We start from the raw sequence: 22,390 nt of genomic DNA, 5'->3' as shown, positions 1-22,390 counted from the left end.
CCGCTCTTGGCGGACTGAACCTTCTGGACCACTGCACTCATAATAGTGCGGTGCTCTTCGTCAATGGAAGCGCTGCAAAGCGCTCCCAGCAGATTGTCCGGTGCCTCTGGATGGACAGAGGTCACCGGCACAGGCGTCTTGCCCCTCTTGGAAGGAGGCCGCCTTCCCGAGTCCGGAACCAGTGGAGGTTCCGGCGCGGTGTTCGACTGAGGGCCGAACTCGAAGCCCTTGGGAGCCTTGATCCCTCTGCTCCCGGAGTCTGGAAGGTCGCCTTGAGGCGCCTCCGGGACTGTCTCCCCTCTATCCGGTGCCTCTTGAGACAACACCTCGGCGCTGTCCATAGGGGAAGGGGAGGTGGCGGTCGGAAGTGGATCGCTATCCATATCCGACGAGTCCAGGGAGCCGTCCGACGAGGATACATCGATACGGGCTCGGGGCGGTCTGCATAATCACAATTCGGCAGGATAAGCAGTGCGACAAAGGTATGCTATGAGTTGCTCTGGTATCCAAATACTTACGACTTTGCTAGGGGCGTGGCCCTGAGCAGCCACTGGTCTTCGCCTTCGGCGGCGGTGGTGGAGTAGTCCGGAAGGAGAGTCCTTCCCTTCTTGGACCCTTCGCCCCCCCCCAGTGGGGGCGGCCTTCCTTTTCTTGTCCCCCCCCCCCGACTGAAGGGGGAGCATTTTCATCTTCCTCCTCGTCTTCGGGGGAGGAGTGCGTCGCGGAGTTATCGGATGATGAGTTGGATAACACCTGGCGACAGGAACTCTTTTAGGTTCCCTTGGCCTTCTTGGTCTTATCCGTCACCTTGTAAGGAGCCAGAGTCAGCATCTCCGTCAAGAGAGCGTCTGCAGTGTCTCCGGGCAGAGGGGCCGGACAGTTAATCTGCCCCGACGTCTCCACCCAGTCCTGTCAAAGGAATGGAGCTCAGACCCCGCACATGATTAAGCTAGGGGAAATAAATATCCTACCTGATGTATAGAACTCACCGAATGCGCTAGGCGCTTCGCACTTAGCCCGCGGTCCTCGGTGAGAGAGGGAGGGGCCTCGGCGCCCTTGAACAGCACCCTCCAGACGTCCTTGTGCATCGTATCGAAGAGCTTGCTCAGAGTCTGGTGCTGGGCCGGGTCGAACTCCCACAAGTTGAAATCCCGTTGTTGACATGGGAGGATCCGGCGGATGAGCATGACCTGGACTATGTTGACAAGCTTGAGCTTCTTGCTTGTCATATTCCGGATACATTTCTGGAGTCGGTCCAGCTCCACCGATGAACCCCAGGATAGGCCCTTCTCTTTCCAGGAGGTGAGCCGCGTGGGGATTCCGGATCAGAACTCGGGGGCCGCCACCCATTTGGTGTCGCGCGGCTCAGTGATGTAGAACCACGCCGACTGCCACCCCTTTATGGTCTCCACGAAGGAGCCCTCAAGCCATATAACATTGGGCATCTTGCCCACCATGGTTCCGCTGCATTCTCCTTGTTGGCCGCCCACCACCTTCGGCTTGATATTGAAGGTCTTCAGCCACAGACCGAAGTGGGGGCAGATGCGGAGTAAAGCCTCACAGACGACGATGAACGCCGAAATGTTGAGGATCAAGTTCGGGGCTAGATCATGGAAGTCCAGCCCGTAGTAGAACATGAGGCTGCGGACGAATGGATGGAAGGGAAACCCCAGTGCGCGGAGGAAGTGGTGGAGGAAAACTACCCTCTCATTTGGTTCCGGGGTAGGGACGACCTGCCTCGTAGCGGGCAGCCGATGCGCGATATTCGCGGCTAAGTATCCGGCTCCGTGCAGCTTTTGGATGTGTCCCTCCGTAACAGAGGAAGCCATCCACTTGCGTCCCGCTCCGGACATGTTCAGAGAAGGTTGAGGAGAAAGATGTGGACTTGGGCGTTGGAGCTCGAGTGCACGAGAATGGATGAGCAAGGAGGAAGAAGGCGTGGGTTGAAAAAGGTTAAACCTTATCCCTTTATAAGGGCGGCCGAAACTATGCGCCCCCACTAGCCTGGTAAAACTCGCTTATCCCCCAAGCGCCGTAATCGATGGCGTGGTTGGGTTACCCACGCCCGTATTGATGATAATCCCGTAATAAGGGGAACAAGATCTCTGGTTTGACAAGACGTGTCAAGAAACTGCCTCGCGTTATGTGCGGGGCTAGTTAAAGAAAAACGGTTCGAATAATCGCCGAGCCATGGCATGATGTCATGTTGCCAAAACGTGTCAGCAGATTAGATTTGTGGAAATATTATTCTCTCTACGGTGGTATGTGGAACTTGTTTTGCAGGGTCGGACACTATCCTTGTATTCAAAACTCTTCCGTGGTGTATTCGGAGGAGGAACCCGCCTTGCAATGCCGAAGACAATATTGCGTGTCGGACTCATCGTCATTGAAGCCTGGTTCAGGGGCTACTGAGGGAGTCTTGGATTAGGGGGTCTTCGGACAGCCGGACTATATCCTTTGGCCAGACTATTGGACTATGAAGATACAAGATTTAAGACTTCGTCTCATGTCCGGATGGGACTCTACTTGGCATGGAAGGCAAGCTAGGCAGTACGGATATGGATATCTCCTCCTTTGTAACCGACCTTGTGTAACCCTAGCCCCCTCCGGTGTCTATATAAACCGAAGAGTTTTAGTCCGTAGGACAACATACAATCATACCATAGGCTAGCTTCTAGGGTTTAGCCTCTCCAATCTCGTGGTAGATCAACTCTTGTAATACTCATATCATCAAGAATAAATCAAGCAGGACGTAGGGTTTTACCTCCATCAAGAGGGCCCGAACCTGGGTAAAACATCGTGTCCCTAGCCTCCTGTTACCATCCGCCTTAGACGCACAGTTCGGGACACCCTACCCGCGATCCGCCGGTTTTGACATCGACACCGACCTTTTCACAGGAATGGGCCACTGTTGGGCCGTGCCACGTGTTGACGTATCATAGGCGCCTTCTGTCCAGTGAGTGGATGACATCTGTCTCAACGATGAGCCGACACGTGTTTCCTCTAGCCAATGACGATTTTACACGTGGAAAATCCCCATTGGTCGGGGCTGTTAACGGGTAATCGGATCCAAAACCCGACCCGATAGCTTAACAGCGTTCTGTTACGGTGGATGCCACGTGTCGGTCACCCTTGACGAAAGCACTTCTGTGACGCGTGATTTATTATCATGGAAGTGGACAGTTCCGTGATGATAATATTGGTAATGTCATGGAACACTTCTACGACAGCACAGGTATGAATATCTTGATTCTGTCATAAATTTGTCATGTATGTACATGCATGACAAAAAAAGTGACCTACTGTGACAAACACGTATCATCACAAAAGTGTATTTTTTTGTAGTGAGATCAAAGAAACTCAAATAACTTTCATGGATAAAAAGAGATAGATCTGATCATAAAGTCAAAGTTCATCGGATCCCAACAAACACACCGCAAAAGAGTTACATCATATGGATCTCTAAGAGACCATTGTATTGAGAATCAAACGAGAGAGAGAAAGCCATATAGCTACTAACTACGGACCCGAAGGTCTACAAAGAACTACTCACGCATCATCGGAGAGGCACCAATGGAAGTGGTGAACCCCTCCGTGATGGTGTCTAGATTGGATCTGGTGGTTCTAGACTCTGCGGCGGCTGGAATTGATTTTGTGGACTCCCCTAGGGTTTCTGGAATATTAGGGTATTTATAGAGTAAAGAGGCGGTCTGGGGGGCACCTGAGGTGGGCACAACCCACCAGGGCGCGCTTGGGACTCCAGGCACACCCTAGTGGGTTGTGTTCCCCTCGGAGCAGCCTCCAGGTGCTTCTTCGGCCCATTGGTTGTCTTCTGGTCCACAAAAAGTTTCGCTGTGTTTGGACTCGTTTGGTATTGATTATCCGCGATGTAAAAAACATGCAAAAAACAACAACTGGCACTTGGCACTATTTCAATATGTTAGTACCGAAAAATGATATAAAATGACTATAAAATGATTATAAAACATCCAAGAATGATAATATAACACCATGGAACAATCAAAAATTATAGTTACATTGGAGACGTATCAGCATCCCCAAGCTTAATTCCTGCTCGTCCTCGAGTAGGTAAATGATAAAACAGAATTTTTGATGTGGAATGCTGCCTAACATGTCATATCATATTATTCTCTTTATAGCATGGACATTTGGACTTTTATATTGTTCAAAGCAATAGTCTAGTTTTGACATGATAACTTAAATACTCAAGTATATCAACAAGCAACCATGTATTTCAAAATATGAACGCTAAAATAAGCTATCCCTAGCCCATCATGCTCAATCATTGATCCATTCATGAAACACACTCGCATATTAACTACACCCAATGCTCAAGTACGATCATAGTGCCTCCTAGGTGGTGCTTTTATAATAGAATATGGAGACTCAAATTCAAAAATAAAAATTTCATCAAGTAAAAGAAAGGCCCTTCGCAGAGGGAAGTAGGGATTTGTAGAGGTGCCAGAGCTCAAAGGGAAAATTGAGAGATAAAAACATTTTGAGAGGCATACTTTACGCACCAACAAAAATGACTTAGAGTTCCCAACACTTTCCATGCTAGATATATCATAGGCGGTTCCCAAACAGAAAATAAAGTTTATTCCTTTTTCCACCATACTTTCACTTTCCATGGCTAACCGTATCCACGGGTGCCTTCCATACCAACACTTTCCAAGAAATTTATTATTTGACAACATAAAGTAAATTCATTTTTTCGGGACTGGGCATCCCTAATACCTTTGTCTTACTCTCGTGCAATGACAAGTGAATAAACACTCATCGTGAGAATAACACGTCTAGCATGGAAAATATTAGCCACCCCTCACCGCCTCACGAGCGGTACAAGCACACAAAAGAGAAATTTATTTTGAATATTAGAGATGGCACATACAAATTTGCTTAGAACAACAAAAGAATACCACATATAGGTAGGTATAGTGGACTCATGTGGCAAAAATGGTTTAAAGGATTCTGGATGCACAAGTAGTGATCATACTTAGTGCAAAATGAAAGCTAGAAAAAGATTGAGAAGCGACCAACCAAGAAACGAATAATCTCATAAGAGAGCATTAAGCATAATTAACACCGAATAATGCACCACAAGTAGGATATAATTTCATTGCATGACTATTGACTTTCGTGCTTGCATAGGGAATCACAAACCTTAACACCAGCATTCTTACTAAAGCATATTTACTCATCAAGATCACTCACATATCACATCATCATATCTCAAAACTATTACTAAGAAACAAGTTTATTTTGTCCAATGATCTTCATGAAAGTTTTTATTATATCCTTCTTGGATATCTATCACATTGGGACTAATTTTCATGTGTTGCTTTTGATAAGCTCAAACTAATATAAGTGAAGATCGTGAGAATAATATTTCTTTCTCTTAAATTAATCTAAGTGAAGCAAGAGAGAACTTCTTGAAAATTTTACTAACTCTAAAATAAATCTAACTAAAGCAAGAGAGCATTTCTTCAAAAATACTAAAGCACACCATGTTCAAAAATATATAAGTGAAACACTACAGCAAATCCATAGCTCATAAAACTTTAAATGAAGCATAGAGAGCAATTCTAACAAGTCATGGCATAATTTTGGCTCTCTCAAATAGGTGTGTCCAACAAGGGATCAAGTCTTAAAACACGAAATAAAACAGGCAAAGACTCATATCATACAAGACGCTCCAAGCAAAACACATAGTATGTGACGAGTAAAAATATAGCTTTGAGTAAAATAACGATGGTCGTTAGAAGAAAGAGGGGATGCCACTCGGGGGCATCCCCAAGATTAGTTGCTTCCTCTCCTTGGATAATAGCTTGGGATGCCGGGGCATCCCCAAGATTAGGATCTTCTTATGCTTATTCATTCATCCATCGTAAGATAACCCAAAACTTGAAAACTTCAATCACACAAAACTCCAACAAAACCTTCGTGAGATCCGTTAGTATAAGAAAGCAAATCACTACTATAAGTGCTGTAGCAAACCAATTCATATTTTATTATTGCATTATATCTACTGTATTCCAACTTTTCTATGGAAAAAACTTAATAAATAAAACCATAGAATCATCAAAACAAGCACACAATGCAAAGAAAACATAATCTGTCAAAAACAGAACTGTCTGTAGTAATTTGACAATTTCGAATACTTCTGAAAATCCAAAAATTCTGAAAAAATTAGGACCACGTGAGCAATTTGTATATTGATCTTATTCAAAAATAATTGGAACTTTATCACACTCTGGTTAAAAATTAGAACTGTTTTTGTGAGCACAAAAGTTTCTGTTTTTTAGCAAGATCAAACAACTATCACCCAAGAAGATCCTAAAGGCTTTACTTGGAACAAACACTAACTAAAACAAAAAACACAATCATAACAGTAGCATAATTTTTCTAACACTCAAGAATATAAAGCAAGAAGCAAAAATAAATTTTATTCATTGGGTTGCCTGCCAACGAGCGCTATAGTTTTACGCCCTTAGCTAGGCATAAAGCAAAGATCTAAGTTTTGTCATCTTTAGTTCGAGATCCATAAGATGCTCCCATGATTGATTCATATGGTGGCCTAATTCTTGTTATAGGGAAGTGTTCCATACCCTTCCTCAAAGGAAATTGGAACTTAATATTGCCTTCTTTCATATCAATCACGGCACCGGTAGTGCGTAAAAATGGTCTACCAAGAATAATTGGACAAGACGGATTGCAATCAATATCAAGAACAATAAAATCTATGGGAAAATAATTAATGTTTACAAGAATAAGAACATCATTAATTCTTCCCATAGGCTTTTTAATAGTAGAATCTGCCAAGTGCAAATTTAAAGAGCATTCTTCACTATCGGTAAGACCAAGCACATCACAAAGAGATTTCGGAATTGTAGAAACACTAGCACCCAAGTCACACAAATAAAAACACTCATAATTTTTAATCTTGACTATGATAGTAGGTTCCCATTCATCATGCAATTTTCTAGGAATTGAAACTTCTAATTCCAACTTTTCTTCTAAAGCTTTCATCATAGCATCAACAATATGTTTAGTAAAAGCTTTATTTTGTTCATAAGCATGGTGTGAATTTATCATGGATTGCAACAAATAAATACAATCAAAAAAATAGCAACTATAATAATTAAAGTCTTTATAATCCAAAAGAGTGGGTACATCACTAGTTAAAGTTTTGACCTCTTCAAACCCACCTTTATCAATTTTCTCAACAAAATTTTCACCCTCTGAATTATCGGGACGCCTTCTAACTAAAGTTGACTCTTCTCTAGTCCCTTTTTCATCAATCTTAAATTTACTAAACAAGGAATCAATATAAGAAACACCAATCATTTTAAGACCTTCATCACTTTTACGAAAGTAATCATTAGAAAACACCTTTTCTAAAAATTCTCTTTTAGCTCTAAGCACAGCGGTTCTTTTCTTAATTTCATCCATAGAAAAACAAAGAGATTTAATTGATTCTTCAACTTTAGGCACAAAAAATTTCATCTTGAGATTTTTCACATCATGAGAAATTCTATCAACACTTATAGACAAATCATCAATCTTATTCAGCTTTTCTTCTATGGTAGTGTTGAAGCTTTTTGCGTGTTCATAAATTCTTTAATATTATTCTCAAGATCAGAGGTGTTCCTATTATTATAAAAAGGATTTCCATAGGAATTACCATAATTGTTAGAGGAATTACTAGGAAAAGGCCTAGGATTAAAATTACATCTATAAGCATTGTTATTGAAATTGTTTCGCGAGATAAAATTCACTTCTACGGCATCACTATTTTGCTCAATCAAAGTAGACAAAGGCATATCATTGAGATCAATAGGAGCACTTTTACTAGCAACCAACTTTATAAGAGCATCGACTTTTTCCCTCAAAGAAGAAATTTCTTCAACAGAATTAACTATTTTACTAGTAGGAGCTCTTTCGGTATGCCATTGTGAATAATTTGCCATAATGTTATCAAGCAATTTGGTGGCTTCACCCAAAGTAATTTCCATAAAAGTACCACCCGCGGCGGAATCTAAAAGATTACGAGAAACAAAATTCAATCCTGCATAAAAAATTTGTATGATCATCGAAAGATTTAACCCATGAGTTGGGCAATTCCTTAGCATCATTTTCATCCTTTCCCAAGATTGTGCAACATGCTCATGTTCAAGTTGCTTGAAATTCATGATCTGGGTTCTAAGGGAAATAATATTTGCGGGCAGAAAATACTTTGTGATAAAAGCATCTTTTCACTTATTCCAAGAATTGATACTATTGCGAGGCAAAGAAGAAAACCAATTTTTTGTAGAGTCACGCAAACAAAACGGAAATAATTTCATCTTCACAATATCATTGTCCACATCTTTTTTCTTTTGCATATCGCATAATTCCACGAAGGTATTAAGGTGGGATGCGACATCCTCATTAGGAGTACCGGAAAATTGATCTTTCATAACAAGATTCAACAAAGTAGTATTAATATCACAAGACTTCACACTAGTGGCGGGAGGAGCAAGCGGAGTGCCAATAAAATCATTGTTGTTGGTATTTGAGAAATCACACAACTTGGTGTTTTCTTGAGCCATGATGACTACACAACAAGATTGCACTCAAAAACAGGTCCGGCAAGAAAACAGCAAACGAAAAAAAGGGCGAATAAAATGGCAAATTTTTGTGAAGTGGGGGAGAGGAAAACGGCAAATAATCTAAATTGCGAGGAGATGAGATTTGTGATTAGGAACCTGGTATATGTTGAAGATCCTCCCCAGCAATGGCGCCAGAAATTCCTTTTGATACGTCTTGAAGCTACGTCGGTATTTCCCCAAAGAGGAAGGGATGATGCAGCACAGCGACGGCAGGTATTTCCCTCAGATATGAAACCAAGGTTATCAAACCAGTAGGAGAACCAAGCAACAACACATAAACGGCACCTGCACACAAATAACAAATACTCGCAACCCGACGTATTAAAGGGGTTGTCAATCCCTTTCGGGTAACGGCACCAGAAATTGTCAAACGAACGTGAATAAATTGTAGTAGATTGATAGATCGAACGCCAAATAAAATAAATAAGAATAAATTGCAGCAAGGTATTTTTGTATTTTTTGTTTAATAGATATGAAAATAAAAGCAAAGGAAAATAGATCGCAAAGGCAAATAATATGAGAAAGAGACCTGGGGGCCGTAGGTTCCACTAGTGGCTTCTCTCGAGAAAAATAGCAAACGGTGGGTGAACAAATTACCGTTGGTGGACGTAGTAATTTCAAAAAAATTCCTACGAACATGCATGATCTATCATGGCGATGCATAGCAACGAGAGGGGAAGAGTGTTGTCCATGTACCCTTGTAGACCGTAAGCGGAAGCGTTATGCCAACGCGGTTGATGTAGTCGTACGTATTCACGATCTGACTGAACCTAGTACCGAAACTACGGCACCTCCGTGATCTGCATACGTTTGGCTTGGTGACGTCCCACGAACACTTGATCCAGCTGAGTGTCGAGGGAGAGCTTCGTTAGCACGACGGCGCGATGACGGTGATGATGAAGCTACCGTCGCAGGGCTTAGCCTAAGCACTATGAGGATATGACCGAGGTGGATTATGGTGGAGGGGGGCACCGCACACACCTAAGGGATCAATGAACAACTTGTGTGTCCTAGGGTGCCCCTACCCCCGTATATAAAGGAGCAAGGGGGGAGGCCGGCCGGCCCTTGAGGTGTGCCAGGAGAGGAGGAGTCCTCCTCCTAGTAGGAGTAGGACTCCCTTTTCCTAGTCCTACTAGGAGGAGGAAGGGGGAAAGGAAGGAGAGGGGGAGAAGAGATGGATAAGGGGGTGCTGCCCCCCCCTTCCCTAGTCCAATTCGGTCTAGAGGGGGAGGGGCGCACGGCGTGCTACCTCTTGAGCACTGCGTTGGTTTTCCCTTGAAGAGGAAAGGGTGATGCAGTAAAGCAGCGTAAGTATTTCCCTCAGTTTTTGAGAACCAAGGTATCAATCCAGTAGGAGACCACGCGCGAGTCACCTCGTACGTACACAAACAAATAAGAACCTCACAACCAACGCGATAAAGGGGTTGTCAATCCCTTCACGGCCACTTGCAAGATGAGATCTGATAGAGATGATAATAATAAGATAAATATTTTTGGTATTTTTATGATATAGATTGAAAGGAAATAAAGCAAAATAAACGGTGCCAGAAATAGCTTGTTGATGGGAGATTAATATAATGGAAAATTGACCCGGGGGCCATAGGTTTCACTAGTGGCTTCTCTCAAGATAGCATTAGTATTACGATGGGTGAACAAATTACTGTCGGGCAATTGATAGAAAAGCGATTAATTATGAGAATATCTAGGCATGATCATGTATATAGGCATCACGTCCGCGACAAGTAGACCGAAATGATTCTGCATCTACTACTATTACTCCACACATCGACCACTATCCAGCATGCATTTAGAGTATTAAGTTCATAAGAACAGAGTAACGCCTTAAGCAAGATGACATGATGTAGAGGGATAAACTCATGCAATATGATATAAACCCCATCTTTTTATCCTCGATGGCAACAATACAATACGTGTCTTTTCGCTTTCTGTCACTGGGATCGAGCACTGCAAGATTGAACCCAAAGCTAAGAACTTCTCCTATTGCAAGGAAGATCAATCTAGTAGGCCAAACCAAACTGATAATTCGAAGAGACTTGCAAAGATAAACCAATCATACATAAAAGAATTCATAGAAGATTCAAATATTGTTCATAGATAAACTGGATCATAAACCCACAATTCATCGGATCTCGATAAACACACCGCAAAAGAAGATTACATCGAATAGATCTCCAAGAGAACCGAGGAGAACTTTGCATTGAGATCCAAAGAGAGAGAAGAAGCCATGTAGCTACTAGCTATGGACCCGAAGGTCTGAAGTAAACTACTCACACATCATCGGAGAGGCCATGGAGTTGATGTAGAGGCCCTCTGTGATTAATGCCCCCTTCGACGGAGCTCCGGAAAAGGACCCGAGATGGGATCTCTTGGGTACAGAAGGTTGCGGCAGTGGAATTAGGTTTTCGTGGTGCTCCTGGATGTTTGGGGGTACGTGGATATATATAGGAAGAAGAAGTAGGTTGGTGGAGCAACGAGGGGCCCACGACGGTGGAGGGCGCGCCCAGGGGGTGGGCGCACCCCCTACCTCGTGGCCGCCTCGTCGATTGCTTGACATCCACTCCAAGTCTCCTGGTTCATGTTTGTTCCAAAAATAACGCTCCCGAAGGTTTCATTCCGTTTGGACTCCGTTTGATATTCCTTTTCGGCAAAACTCTAAAATAGGCAAAAACAGTAATTTGGGTCGGGCCTCCGGTTAATAGGTTAGTCCCGAAAATAATATAAAAGTGTAAAAATAAGCCCAATAACATCCAAAATAGATAATATAACAGCATGGAGCAATCAAAAATTATAGATATGTTGGAGACGTATCAGCATCCCCAAGCTTAATTCCTGCTGGTCCTCGAGTAGATAAATGATAAAAACAGTATTTTTGATGTGGAATGCTTCCTAACATATTTCTCAATGTAATTTTTCTTTATTGTGGCATGAATGTTCAGATCCGAAAGATTCAAGATAAAAGTTTAATATTGACATAGAAATAATAATACTTCAAGCATACTAACTAAGCAATCATGTCTTCTCAAAATAACATGGCCAAAGAAAGTTATCCCTACAAAATCATATAGTGTGGATATGCTCTATATTCATCACACAAAATATTAAATCATGCACAACCCCGATGACAAGCCAAGCAATTGTTTCATACTTTTGATGTTCTCAAACTTTTTCAATCTTCACGCAATATATGAGCGTTTGCCATGGATATAGCACTATGGTGGAATAGAATGGTGGTTGTGGAGAAGACAAAAAAGGAGAAGATAGTCTCACATCAACTAGGCATATCAATGGGCTATGGAGATGCCCATCAATACATATCAATGTGAGTGAGTAGGGATTGCCATGCAACGGATGCACTAGAGCTATAAGTGTATGAAAGCACACCAAAAGAAACTAAGTGGGTGTGCATCCAACTTGCTTGCTCATGAAGACCTAGGGCAATTTCAGGAAGCCCATCATTGGAATATACAAGCCAAGTTCTATAATGTAAAATTCCCACTAGTTTATGGAAGTGACAGCATAAGAGACTCTCTATCATGAAGATCATGGTGCTACTTTGAAGCACAAGTGTGGAAAAAGGATAGTAAAAGTGTCCCTTCTCTCTTTTTCTCTCATTTTTTTATCTTTTATTTTTATTTACTTGGGCCTTCTTTATTTTTCTTTTCTTTTTTCTCGTCCGGAGTCTCATCCCGACTTGTGGGGGAATCATAGTCTCCATCATCCTTTCCTCACTGGGACAATGCTCTAATAATGATGATCATCACACTTCTTTTTACTTACAACTCAAGAATTACAACTCAATACTTAGAACAAAATATGACTCTATGTGAATGCCTCCGGCGGTGTACCGGGATATGTAATGAATCAAGAGTGACATGTATGAAAGAATTATGAACGGTGGCTTTGCCACAAATACGATGTCAACTCCATCATCATACAAAGAAATATGACAATGATGAAGCGTGTCATAAAAAATGGAATGGTGGAAAGTTGCATAGCAATATATCTCGGAATGGCTATGGAAATGCCATAATAGGTAGGTATGGTGGCTGTTTTGAGGAAGGTATATGGTGGGTTTATGGTACCGGCGAAAGTTGCGCGGTACTAGAGAGGCTAGGAAATGTGGAACGGTGAGGGTGCGTATAATCCATGGACTCAACATTAGTCATAAAGAACTTGCATACTTATTGCAAAAATCTATTAGTTATCGAAACAAAGTACTACGCGCATGCTCCTAGGGGGATAGATTGGTAGGAGAAGGCCATCGCTCGTCCCCGACCGCCACTCACAAGGAAGGCAATCAATAAATAAATCATGCTCCGACTTCATCACATAACGGTTCACCATATGTGCGTGCTACGAGAATCACAAACTTCAACACAAGTATTTCTCAAATTCACAACTACTCAACTAGCATGACTCTAATATCAACATCTCCATATCTCAAAACAATCATCAAGTATCAAACTTCTCTTAGTATTCAATGCACTTATATGAAAGTTTTTATTATTGCCATGTTGTTCTAAAGGATTCTCAAAATAATATAATTGAAGCATGAGATATCAATTATTTCTATAAAATAGAACCACCGCCGTGCTCTAAAAGATATAAGTGAAACACTAGAGAAAAAACTATATAGCTCAAAAGATATAAGTGAAGCACATAGAGTATTCTAATAAATTCCAATTCATGTGTGTCTCTCTCAAAAGGTGTGTACAGCAAGGATGATTGTGGTAAACTAAAAATCAAAGACTCAAATCATACAAGACGCTCCAAGCAAAACACATATCATGTGGCGAATAAAAATATAGCTCCAAGTAAAGTTACCGATGAACGAAGACAAAAGAGGGGATGCCTTCCGGGGCATCCCCAAGCTTAGGCTTTTTGGTGTCCTTGTATTTTACCTTGGGGTGCCATGGGAATCCCCAAGCTTAGGCTCTTGCCACTCCTTGTTCCACAATCCATCAAATCTTTACCCAAAACTTGAAAACTTCACAACACAAAACTTAAATAGAAAATCTCGTGAGCTCCGTTAGCGAAAGAAAACAAAACACCACTTTAATGTACTGTAATGAACTCATTCTTTATTTATATTGGTGTTAAACCTACTGTATTACAACTTCTCTATGGTTTATAAACTCTTTTACTAGCCATAGATTCATCAAAATAAGCAAACAACACATGAAAAACAGAATCTGTCAAAAAACAGAACAGTCTGTAGTAATCTGTAACTAACGCAAACTTCTGGAACCCCAAAAATTCTAAAATAAATTGCTGGACGTGAGGAATTTATCTATTAATCATATTAAAAAATAATTAACTAACTATCACTCTCCAATAAAAAATGGCAGCAATTCTCGTGAGCGCTAAAGTTTCTGTTTTTTACAGCAAGATCAAAAAGACTTTCCCCAAGTCTTCCCAACGGTTCTACTTGGCACAAACACTAATTAAACACAAAAAAACACAACCAAAACAGAGGCTAGATAAATTATTTATTAATAAATAGGAGAAAAAGGCAAGTAATAAAAATAAAATTGGGTTGCCTCCCAACAAGCGTTATCGTTTAACGCCCCTAGCTAGGCATAAAAGCGAAGATAGATCTAGGTATTGCCATCTTTGGTAGGCAATCCATAAGTGGCTCTCATAATAGATTCATATGGTAATTTAATTTTCTTTCTAGGGAAGTGTTCCATGCCTTTACTTAACGGAAATTGGAATTTAATATTCCCTTCCTTCATATCAACAATTGCACCAATCGTTCTAAGGAAAGGTCTACCAAGAATAATAGGACATGAAGGATTGCAATCCATATCAAGAACAATGAAATCGATGGGAACATAATTCCTATTTGTAACAATAAGAACATCATTAATATTTCCCGTAGGTTTCTTAATAGTGGAATCCGAAGGTGCAAGTTTAAAGAACAATCATCGAATTCATGGAAACCTAACAAATCACACAAAGCTTTTGGAATCGTGGAAACACTAGCACCCAAATCACACAAAGCATAGCACTCATGATCTTTAATTTTTATTTTAGTAGTAGGTTCCCACTCATCATAAAGTTTTCTAGGGATAGAAACTTGCAACTCAAGTTTTTCTTCATAAGATTGCATCAAAGCATCAACGATATGTTTAGTAAAAGCTTTATTTTGACTATAAGCATGAGAAGAATTTAGCACGGATTGCAACAAGGAAATACAATCTATCAAAGAGCAATTATAATAATTAAATTCCTTGAAATCAAAGATAGTGGGTTCATTGCTATTTAAAGTTTTGACCTCTTCAATCCCACTTTTAATAATTTTTGCATCAAGATCTAAAAACTTCGAATCATTGGGACGCCTTCTAACTAAAGTTGACTCATCTCTAGTCCCATCATTATCAAGATTCATATTGCAAAACAAATATTTAATAGGGGACACATCAATTACTTTTAGATCTTCATCCTTATTATCATGAAAACTAGAAGAACACACTTTCACAAAGCAATCTCTCTTAGCACACATCCTAGCGGTTCTTTCTTTGCACTCATCAATGGAATAAACTCAAGCAATATGAAATAAACACCATCCTTTTATCCTCGATGGCAACAATACAATACGTGTCATTTCCCTTTCTGTCACTGGGATTGAGCAACGCAAGATTGAACCCAAAGCTAAGCACTTCTCCTATTGCAAGAAAGATCAATCTAGTAGGCCAAACCAAACTAATAATTCAAAGAGACTTGCAAAGATAAACCAATCATACATAAAAGAATTCAGAGAAGATTCAAATATTGTTCATAGATAAATTGGATCATAAACCCACAATTCATCACATCTCGACAAACACACCGCAAAAGAAGATTACATCGAATAGATCTCCAAGAGAATCGAGGAGAACTTTGCATTGAGATCCAAAGAGAGAGAAGAAGCCATCTAGCTACTAGCTATGGACCCGAAGGTTTGAAGTAAACTACTCACACATCATCGGAGAGGCCATGGAGTTGATGTAGAGGCCCTCCGTGATGAATGCCTCCTCCGGCGGAGCTCCGGAAAAGGCCCCAACATGGGATCTCTTGGGTACAGAAGGTTGCGGCAGTGGAATTAGGTTTTCGTGGTGCTCCTGGATGTTTGGGGGTACATGGATATATATAGGAAGAAGAAGTAGGTCGGTGGAGCAACGAGGGGCCCACGAGGGTGGAGGGCGCGCCCCCTACCTCATGGCCGCCTCATTGATTGCTTGACGTCCACTCCAAGTCTCCTGGTTCATGTTTGTTCCAAAAATAACACTCCTGAAGGTTTCATTCCGTTTGGACTCCGTTTGATATTCCTTTCCAGCGAAACTCTAAAATAGGCAAAAAAACAGTAATTTGGGTCGGGCTCCGGTTAATAGGTTAGTCCCAAAAATAATATAAAAGTGTAAAAATAAGCCCAATAACATCCAAAATAGATAATATAACATCATGGAGCAATAAAAAAATTATAGATACGTTGGAGACGTATCACGGCCCTGCCTTGGACGGCCCTCTCTCTCTCCACTAAGGCCCATGTTGGTCCATTAGTCCCCCCGGGGGTTCCGATAACCCCCAGGCACTCTGATAATTATCCGGTGACCCCCGGAACTCATTCAATGTCCGAATATAGTCATCCAATATATCAATCTTTATGTCTCTACCATTTTGAGACTCCTCATCATGTACGTGATCACATCTGGGACTCCGAACTATCTTCGGTGCATCAAAACACATAAACTCATAATACAGATCGTCACCAAACGTTAAGCGTGCGGACCCTATGGGTTCGAGAACTATGTAGACATGACCGAGACACGTCTCTGGTCAATAACCAATAGTGGAACCTAGATGTTTATATTGGCTCCCACATATTCTACGAAGATCTTTATCGGTCAAACCGCATAATGATATACGTTGTTCCCTTTGTCATCGGTATGTTACTAGCCCGAGATCCGATCATCGGTATCTCAATACCTAGTTCAATCTCGTTGCCGGCAAGTCTCTTTACTCGTTCCGTAATGCATCATCCCATAACTAACTCATTAGTCACATTGCTTGCAAGGCTTATAGTGATGTGCATTACCGAGAGGGCCCGGAGATACCTCTCCGATACTCGGAGTGACAAATCCTAATCTCGATCTATGCCAACTCAACAAACACCATCGGAGACACCTGTAGAACATCTTTATAGTCACCCTGTGTAACGCCCCAAGACCGGTGCTTCAGTTGCCTTCCAGGGTTTCCGAGTTTCGTTGTGTGATTTGTTTCGTCTGTTGCATTCATCTTTGCATCGCGTGCATTGCATCATGTCATCATGTCATTTTTTTTTCTTAACTCAAGTAAATAAATGGCATGGATCTTTGATCCATTTAAATCAAGGGATTTCACATGGTGATTCTCTTTACAACTTATCCTCTCGATATTTAGAGAGCTATATTAATTATTCCAATTATGTGGAATTACCTTAACACACTTGCAAAAATCCCAATGCCTTTTATTATTTCAACTCTTGGCCTCTAACTTTGCCACTTGTCCTTTCATCATTTTCCGGAGCCCCACCTAATTTCTCAACATTTTTGGGCACTTCGAAAAACCTATCCTAGTTCAAACCTTTTGAATTAAATTCAAAGGAATTTGAATTTAATCTTTCAACTTGACCTTTTTCTATTTTCCCGGACCGTGCACATTTTTCTGAGTCCGTGAAAATTATCCCCGTGCCCAAATTCTTCCTCTAACCTTCTCTTCTCTCTTTTCCTTTCTCCTTTTTTGTCTCTGTTTTTGTTAAGAGTAGAATCAAGAGAGGGAGAGAAGGGAGCCCAGCAGGCCATTTGGGCCCAGCTGCATCTAACCTAGCCGGCTCCAAGGCCCACTCCCTAACCTAACCCTAGGCCCAGCCTCTCCCCTCGCTACCCTCTCCCGATCCCATCTCTCCCGCATTTCCCTATGCGCGCCGCCACACGCTCAACGCACGCATCGAGCCAGGGAGGAGCCCGATCCCCATCACCAACGCTCGCAGGCTCCTCTGCTCGATCCCCACTTCTCCCCCTCGCACCTCACTTGCCTCCCCTTGCGCCGCCCTCTCTCTCTCTCGTTCTCCTCCCTCACGCCGCCAGTGAGCGCCCTCGCTCAGCCCAGCCTCCTCGCTAGCTCCCCATCTCTTCCTCCTGGCCAGCCGTGCCCCTCCATGGCACTGCCTTGCTACTCCCTCCGGCGAGCACCGTGTCGTCTCCCTGCCTTGCCTGCTCTATCGGCGTCACCAACAACAGCGGTCCGGCGCCCAAGCTCCTCTGCCGCCCCGCCCATTCCCGGCCGGATCCCGCCGGCAGGGCCTCGCGTCCCCGCTTCAGACGACCGTCGCTGCGTCACGACCTCAGCTCCACCTGCGAAGCCCGATGCCCCTCGGCGCGTCAGCTTCGACCTCGATCAGATGCGCCCGAGGAGCTCCCCGACGGCCCCTGCGTTCCCCGTGACCTCTACTGCCTGCCGGCCCCTTCTCCGCCTCGCTATCGTTTTGCTGCAGGAGTCGAGGTGTCGCCTCCTTCAGTTCGTCAGCCGACATCGCGGCCTCAACCTCCATGGACGGCTTCCTGTACTTCGAACGGGAGGAGAACCGCTGCGTTGACTGGATCGGTGCCGCTCCAGGCCACTGCACTGTACAACTGCTTTGAGAGAACACGGATACGTCAAGACCCGGGCCAACAAGTACCACGACGTCCGTCGATCGCCAAGTACCCCTTCGGATACGCAAGTCCCTCGAAGGTTCACCGATGCCTAGTACGACTACAGGACCGGAACGAAGTACCACGATGACCGTTGACATGTACCACTACACCGCACCGAAACGTCAAGACCGTCCCAGATATTGTCAAGTACCACTTCGGTTTCGGAACGCGACGAGTACCACGACTACCCTCGTGGACTTTGGTTCCATCAAGTTCGACTACAACGTGCGACAACTACCGCCGCCGTGATTTTTCGACAAGACGTCGTGTGCCTCTACTTCCACTACCGAACGTCCCGAGAACATCTACTTCCCCTACACCGCATCGAACTCGAACCGCTCCGATGACGCACGCTTCGAAGGTATAACCCCGAGACGACGTCCGTGAACGAATGCTTGCGATGTTTGCAATGCTCGTGTTTGCTCCATGTAGGAGTTGTCCGGTGCACGTTGCCCCTCTTTTGCCTTGCCACCGACATGTGGGAACCCCGTAATCGGGAGCACCCCACCATCCTTGCATGACACGCTCCCGTCACTTCCTTTTGCACCGTTATCCCCGTGGGCTATCGGAGAACCGATATGTTGTCGTGGCATCATTTTCGGATTCGTCATCGTGGCACCCTTTTCCTTTCCACCACGATGTCAAATGCTTCATAATAATGCTCTTGTCAAGTTTTAATAAAAATTGCATAAACTTGTTCATGTCATCTGCATCATGATAACAACAATTAAAAATATTTAAATTGTTGTTTGCATTAATTTACTAATGCATATGGGGATTTACCGGATTTGTTGTTTGCTATATCCGGCCCCATTTAAATTGTTTAGATAGACAATCCCTTTATGTTTCACCTCTTGACATGCTTAACAACATTTAATATTGTTGGGTACATAAACGAGAGAGAACTAAATAATTGATGTGGTGTTCCGTCAATATACAACCCGTTGCATATTGAGCTCCACTTAATTTGTAGGATTGTTTGTGCTCTTTGCCATGCCATGCCTCTTTAAAACCGTACATGCATCATACTTGTTTGCGCATCATGCCATGATTATGTGGTGGTTGTTTACTAGGTTGTTTGCTCTTTTCCGGTGTTGCTTCTTCGGGTTGGTTCCGATAACGTCGCGTTTGTGAGGAACCATTCGACTACGTCCGTTTGTCTTCTTCATGGACTCGTTCTTCTTCCTTGCGGGATCTCAGGCAAGATGATCATACCCTCGAAATCACTTCTATCTTTGCTTGCTAGATGCTCGCTCTTTTGCTATGCCTATGCTGCGATACCTACCACTTTCTTATCATGCCTTCCATATTGTTGAACCAAGCCTCTAACATACCTTGTCCTAGCAAACCGTTGTTTGGCTATGTTACCGCTTTGCTCAGCCCCTCTTATAGCGTTGTTAGTTGCAGGTGAAGATTCAAGTTTGTCCCTTGTTGGAACATGGAGATGTTGTTCCTTGTTGGAACATGTTTACTTGTTGGGATATCACAATATATCTTATTTAATTAATGCATCTATATACTTGGTAAAGGGTGGAAGGCTCGGCCTTATGCCTGGTGTTTTGTTCCACTCTTGCCGCCCTAGTTTCCGTCATGTCGGTGTTATGTTCCCGGATTTTGCGTTCCTTACGCGGTTGGGTTATAATGGGAACCCCTTGACAGTTCGCTTTGAATAAAACTCCTCCAGCAAGGCCCAACCTTGGTTTTACCATTCGCCACCTAGCCTTTTTCCCTTGGGAGTCGCGCATCCCAAGGGTCATCTTATTTTAAACCCCCCGGGCCAGTGCTTGTCTAAGTGTTGGTCCAAACTAGAGCCCCTTGCAGCGCCACCTCAGGGAAACTCGAGGACTGGTTTTAGTTGTACGGATTGCTTATCCGGTGTTGCCCTGAGAACGAGATATGTGCAGCTCCTATCGGGATGTCGGCGCATCGGGTGGTCTTGCTGGACTTGTTTTACCATTGTCGAGGATGTCTTGTTGTACCGAGATACCGAGTCTGATTGGAATGTCTCGGGAGGTGGTCTATTCCTTTGTTGACCGTGAGAGCTTGTCATGGGCTAAGTTGGGACACCCCTGCAGGGATTTGAACTTTCGAAAGCCGTGCCCGCGGTTATGGGAAGATGGGAATTTGTTAATATCCGGTTGTAGATAACTTGAACCTTAACTTAATTAAAATGAATCAATAGCGTGTGTTACCGTGATGGTCTCTTTCCGGCGGAGTCCGGGAAGTGAACACGGTGTTGGAGTTATGCTTGACGTAGGTTGTTTAGGATCACTTCTTGATCATACTTTCTCGATCGTGCTTTGCCTTCTCTTCTTGCTCTCATTTGCGTATGTTAGCCACCATATATGCTAGTCGCTTGCTGCAGTTCCACCTCATACCTTTACCTTACCCATAAGCTTAAATAGTCTTGATCGCGAGGGTGCGAGATTGCTGAGTCCCTGTGGCTCACAGATACTTCCAAAACCAGCTTGCAGGTGCCGATGAGTCCGTGCAGATGACGCAACCGAGCTCAAGGAGGAGCTCGATGAAGATCTTGTCCTTTGTGTTGTTTCGTTCTAGTTGATCAGTAGTGGAGCCCAGTTGGGGTCGATCGGGGACCTTTGTCGCATTTGGGGTTCTTCTTTTATTTTGGCTCCGTAGTCGGGCCTTGATTGTATTTGGATGATGTAATGCTTTATTCATGTAATTGTGTGAAGTGGCGATTGTAAGCCAACTATGTATCTCTTTCCCTTATGTATTACATGGGATGTGTGAAGATTACCTCACTTGTGACATTGCTTTCAATGAGGTTATGCCTCTAAGTCGTGCTTCGACACGTGGGAGATATAACCGCATCGAGGGCGTTACACCCTGTTACGTTGTGACGTTTGATAGCACACTAAGTGTTCCTCTGGTATTCAGGAGTTTCATGATCTCATAGCCATAGGAACATGTATAAGTTATGGAGAAAGCAATAGCAACAAACTAAACGATCATCGTGCTAAGCTAACGGATGGGTCAAGTCAATCACATCATTCTCTAATGATGTGATCCTGTTAATCAAATGACAACTCATGTCTATGGTTAGGAAACATAACCATCATTGATTAAATGAGCTAGTCAAGTAGAGGCATACTAGTGACACTCTGTTTGTCTATGTATTCACACATGAACTAAGTTCCTGGTTAATACAATTTTAGCATGAATAATAAATATTTATCATGATATAAGGAAATATAAATAACAACTTTATTATTGCCTCTAGGGCATATTTCCTTCAATTATTGTTGGGCAATTGATAGAACTTCAAATAATCATGACGATATCCAAGCAATAATCATTATATAGGCATCACGTCCAAGATTAGTAGACCGACTCCTGCCTGCATCTACTACTATTACTCCACACATCGACCGCTATCCAGCATGCATCTAATGTATTAAGTTCATGGAGAAACGGAGTAATGCAATAAGAACGATGACATGATGTATACAAGATCTATTTATGTAGAAATAGACCCCATCGTTTTATCCTTAGTAGCAACGATACATACGTGTCGGTTCCCCTTCTATCACTGGAATCAAACACCATAAGATCGAACCCACTACAAAGCACCTCTTCCCATTGCAAGATAAATAGATCAAGTTGGCCAAAAAATCAAATATCGGAGAAGAAATACAAGGCTATAAGCAATCATGCATATAAGAGATCAAAGAAACTCAAATAACTTTCATGGATAATACTGATAGATCTGATCATAAACTCAAAGTTCATCGGATCCCAACAAACACATCACAAAAGAGTTACATCATATGGATCTCCAAGAGACCATTGTATTGAGAATCAAACGAGAGAGAGGAAGCCATCTAGCTACTAACTACGGACCCGAAGGTCTACAAAGAACTACTCATGCATCATCGAAGAGGCACCAATGGAAGTGGCGAACCCCTCCGTGATGGTGTCTAGATTGGATCTAGTGGTTCTGGACTCTGTGGTGGCTGG

At 42.8% G+C, this 22,390-nt stretch overlaps 1 long non-coding RNA gene across 1 annotated transcript; it reads left to right on the top strand.

Annotated features, from left to right (window-relative positions):
* The first annotated feature begins 18,131 nt into the window (after positions 1 to 18,131).
* On the top strand, positions 18,132 to 21,129 carry LOC147979246 (uncharacterized). The gene is made up of 2 exons (XR_015618598.1): positions 18,132 to 18,770; positions 20,877 to 21,129. It is a non-coding gene; the product is annotated as an uncharacterized LOC147979246 (long non-coding RNA).
* The last annotated feature ends 1,261 nt before the right edge of the window (positions 21,130 to 22,390 follow it).

This window comes from Triticum urartu, chromosome 3A (assembly GCF_056163025.1).
Source record: "Triticum urartu cultivar PI428250 chromosome 3A, HENAU_Tu73, whole genome shotgun sequence".
NCBI lineage: Eukaryota > Viridiplantae > Streptophyta > Magnoliopsida > Poales > Poaceae > Triticum > Triticum urartu.
This window is presented reverse-complemented; position numbering and strand designations above follow the sequence as displayed.